Source organism: Papaver somniferum, chromosome 11 (genome assembly GCF_003573695.1).
Source record: "Papaver somniferum cultivar HN1 chromosome 11, ASM357369v1, whole genome shotgun sequence".
Classification (NCBI taxonomy): domain Eukaryota; kingdom Viridiplantae; phylum Streptophyta; class Magnoliopsida; order Ranunculales; family Papaveraceae; genus Papaver; species Papaver somniferum.
The window spans coordinates 69,047,191-69,052,137 of NC_039368.1; the positions used below are offsets into that span (position 1 = coordinate 69,047,191).

At 33.2% G+C, this 4,947-nt stretch overlaps 1 long non-coding RNA gene across 1 annotated transcript; it reads right to left on the reverse strand.

Moving 5' to 3' along the window:
- Positions 1 to 2,303: 2,303 nt before the first annotated feature.
- LOC113320910 lies at positions 2,304 to 3,564 on the reverse strand. Its single transcript, XR_003346354.1, has 3 exons — positions 3,404 to 3,564; positions 2,853 to 3,270; positions 2,304 to 2,734 (listed from the first exon to the last, which is right to left on the reverse strand). It is a non-coding gene; the product is annotated as an uncharacterized LOC113320910 (long non-coding RNA).
- Positions 3,565 to 4,947: the final 1,383 nt, after the last annotated feature.

Sequence of the window (4,947 nt, forward strand, 5' to 3'; positions counted from 1 at the left end):
GTCGTCTCTGTGCCTAGCAAGAATACGGTTGTACTCGGTGCACAATTTTATAACATGGTGCACCCTTGAAGAAACATGGGATGGTTCATAATTGTGGCGTGGCTTCTTGTACTTACCAACAAAAGGACCCAATGAAACGTTAATCCAAAATATACGATCGTCCTGCTGTTCTTTGGGTAGATATTTCACAATGTAATAATTTTTTATCCATTTGGTCTCTTCCTAAACTTGTTTTAATCTTTCTCTATGATGGAATTGTTCTTGACCTCGCTTCTTAGCCTTGATTTCCTCTTCCTCCTCCTCCGTTGCCACTAACGATGGTTTAATTTTTTTGGGTTGTTTGTTCCATTTTTGTATTTCTTCTTCCCTTGCTGCAATTGATGTAGTTGTTCGCTTGCATCTTCGAAGTATGTTGTCGATTGATGATGGACTTGCCATTGAAAAGGTTTTTCATTCAGATTTGTTACTCAATAATAACTGAGAGGGGTTACCCTCCTTATATAGATTAGAGTTCCAACGGATCTAATTTTTGAAAATATGGCCGTTGAGGTTTCTGAAAATATGACCGTTGAGGTTTCTGAAAATATGGCCGTTGAGGTTTCTGAAAATATGGCCGTTGAGGTTTTTGAACTTGCTATATTCGGAGGATAATTGTTTTGTAAAGTACCGAATGTACGATGGCCCAAAAATCAGAATTGGGGAAAAACTTATACTTTTCAAATTTTGAAATTGAAATAATCGGAAGCATAATTAGTTACCCAAACTTCCGAATATGGGCTGTCTAACATTCTATATTGGCCCTTGGAACCACCTAGAGCCAAGGCGTGGTTTGTTTTGAACTTGCTATATTCGGAGGATAATTGTTTTGTAAAGTCCCGAATGTACGATGACCCAAAAATCAGAATTTGGGAAAAACTTATACTTTTCAAATTTTGAAATTGAAATAATCGGAAGTATAATTAGTTACCCAAACTTCCGAATATGGGCTGTCTAACATTCTATATTGGCCCTTGGAACCACCTAGAGCCAAGGCGTGGTTTGTTTTGAACTTGCTATATTCGGAGGATAATTGTTTTGTAAAGTCCCGAATGTACGATGGCCCAAAAATCAGAATTTGGGAAAAACTTATACTTTTCAAATTTTGAAATTGAAATAATCGGAAGTATATAACATTATATTGTCTTCCGAATAAATACTGGCCCCAAAATGGGATTTTTCCTATATCAGAAATTTTGAGATTTTTTCAATATATATATATATATATATTCGGTAGTGAGTGTACTTCCGAATACTGTGTGTCTACTTAAATATATTCGGGAGCCAAAAAATTCATTAAACTACCGATTATTACCAGTTTGTATCCAGGAAGATATGACCAACAATATTCGGCCGATAACCATCAAATATTTCTCCCGAATACTGTCGATGTTCTTGAGAAATGAAGAACACGACTACATTCGGAAGTAAAGGAGCATGAATATCGCCCGAATCTGGATAAATAACCGAAAACCCTAGAATTATTTTTTCTCGATTCGTCGAATTAAAGCGAAATAAACCCCAAAAATGATAGATTCTTACCTAATTGGGGCCATTTGACTTTGGAGTGGAAAGTTTTTTTTTCTTTCACAATCGGAAGATAATAGGAAACTGGAAGAAGAAGAGTTGAAATGAGTAGAATTGTTTTTGATTTGGTTTTTATACAGTTTTACGATAAGGGCATTTATGTAACTTCAATATCATATAGGGTACCCCTTAACTAGAGTCTTTGGCTGGGTATAAATTGATGGCCCCTAAATCTTTTGGGGTGGCCCCTAAAAACGCCAGGTTTTTTAACCCAAAAATCAATCTTTTCATTTACAATCCAGACATTCTCACCAAGTAAATACAAAATATATTATTCTCAATTATGATAGAACTTGAGACCGCGCTGCACATATACCTGGTTAATTACCTCCTTAAACTTTGATATTTTTTGAGCTCCTAAATGTAATGCCACCTATAAGCTATCCATCTACATGGACAGTACATCCACAACCTAAGCTCATAGTAGCTTCACAAACAAGTAATGGTATTGGATTGCAGATCTCTCTGAATACGTAAAATGATTCCTATACATTAATAGATCTATCCACCTGTAACCGGATGCATATACATACTATCAACAAAATCAAACAAAAATCAAACCGAGTTTAACACCATTAGATGATGTGCGGACGGACTGTCTTGTATTTAGTTAAAAGGAAACACGTCTTTACATTGATGCTTGAACAGAAAATGATGAAGAAGAGAGGTTTGTTATCATGGTGAAATTTTAAAGGGGTGTTTTTGATTGGCATTTAAATACTTCTTAACGTAATTTTCCAATCAATTACACTTCTCATTAAACTGAATCATAGCAATAATATAAGATGTCTCATCATATAAGAGACCAAAAAATTACAAATTCCAACATGCTAGGAACTCTCTAAGATTCGCCGGTTACGCAAACCGGATCATGTGAAAATTCAAATCTCAAACTTCTGTTAAGAAAACGATCCAATAAGTAATTCAAACTTCAAACTGAAGAAAAACATACCATCTGCCCTTGCTTAGGACTTTTCTCTATCCCCACAATAAGATTCTTCTCTTGTGCTTATAACCCGTGTCTCTCCCTTTCAATTTCGCCCATGAACAAAATTACACCAAGTTACCTGATTTTCTCTGCATAAATCTTTCTCGATACATTTGCTCTTCTCTATTCACAATTTGAAGTAAGATATTCAAAAAAGAAGTGAGATAAAGAAAAAAAAATAGTAAGATTAAAACAACAAAAGCTTTTAAGAAGAAAAATATGCGAGTGGTGAGAAAAACACCTTTCTGCTTACAATATCTTGTTTCTTTCTCATGACTTCCCTTGTTATTCTTGTTTCATCATAGAATAAAGTAATTCTTTGGTGCGAGGTTACGACGAAAATATAAAATTAACGAAAAAATCAAAAGAATAAAACCTTTGTAAAGAGAAAAAACATGGTTTTCTAATAGAGTTTATATGATCTGATAGATCACATTATAACAACAGAAAACATATAGTTGGATTAAAATCATAGGAACCACGGGGAAAAAATAAGAAACAAAGTTGCAAAGATCACTACACAAAAAAAAAAAAAGTAAAAAGACCCTAAAAATGAACCACAAGATTCTTCACTGCCAAGATTATAACACCAACAATTGCAAAGCAAAATCAGTAAAAGAAAGAAACAAACTTTTATTGCGATGACATATCACCTGCAACTGTAAAAAAAAAAATCATAGAAAATGAATAAAACATTCGGTGGTTATTATGACGGCCACAAAGCCTAAGAATTTAAACAAAAATACAATCTCAAAACACAAATATTGTATAACAAAACATTAGATTTATCACCTTATAAATACACAACATCATCACATGCCTTGAGTTATCGTCAATACAATGAGAAGAGGTACCGCAACACTGCATATCAATATTGCTAAAAATACTGAGAAAAAAATACAAAATCCTAGAAGAAGAAAAGCAAAAACAACACGTAAACGATGAGACCTACATTTGTTCGAGTGATTTATATAGAAAGCATCCAATCCCAGAATTTTCAGGAAAAAAGATCAATATACGGAAGAAAAAAAATCTATGGTTTAGAAACATTACCCTAAAAGTTACGGAAATTTCTTAATTTTGGCTAGAAAATATATTAGTACATTATTCTTATATCACTGTTTTTAGATGCTCCAAGTATTTTTGTATAAAAATTATATTGCACATCAAGATATCACTAACTTAGAAATCGGTCATAATTAATTTATTTTCAATTTTTAGACGTATTTTATGGTATGAACAAAATTTAAGAAAAATATATGAAAATGAGGTTTACTTTTTTTTTTTTTTTTGTTGCTGCTTGAATTTTTGTATGCTTGTTTCTGTTGTGGTTTGTTTTTAGATTTCAATTCTTGCTTTAACAATTATTATTATTTTATTGTTGGACAGGATCACTACAAAATTTACTCGCAAGATAACCACAACGACCAATTCAAAGGTTAGTGCCTGCAACCATATTGATTATTTCTTTTTTCCAGCTGTTATCAGAAGTGTAATCTTCTTCATAGAATGTAATGTACTCAAGAAATTATTTTCTTAGTTCTAATTGATAGAATAGAATTGTAATTAGGAAAAAAATGATTATAAGAATTGTAAGCGGACATTGGACATTGGATATTGGATATTTTTCTTTCATTTTTCTTCATCTTGATTATGTGATTGATGCATGATTGATTTTTTTTCTCTGAAATGTGATTGTTTCTTGATTTAATGTATTTTTGGTAACATTTTATTTTTCGAGATGATTGCTTTAGGCAACAAAATATATATTTTCTATTAAAAAAATTATTATAGGACCAGAATATATTTTGGACTTTCTCCATTGGGCCACGTCAAATAAATTTCCTTTTAAAAAAATTGGTGGGGCCAGAATCAACCAGAAGCTCCGGTTAACCACGTCGCTCGAAAAAACTCTGTTTTTATATAGAGAATATACTCCCTCCTTTTGATAAAAAGATGACCTTTGCACAATTCCTAAGAAACTTGCCTTTCGTGCAAGATTTGGATGCTGTGAATTGACAGCGAATGTTGCTCTCCTAGCCAGGACGATGTTGGACGGAAAAACTGATTTGGAAGGAAATATCTTGGATTCGGATGCTTCTCCGGATATTAGAGGCTTGGGCCTTAAAGCTCAGAATGGTAGGTGTCTTATACCTACTCAGTCACCGACTCACCAATTAAGTTTGTATCTGGTAATTATGCTTCTGAGGATGGGGAATTTTGTGACAGTTACGAGGATATGGACATTATGATTACCATTTTTTCCAAGGGTAATCCGTATAAAATTAGTTATCAAAGAGGATGATTGCGAGGAATTGATACTAGACGTAGGTAGC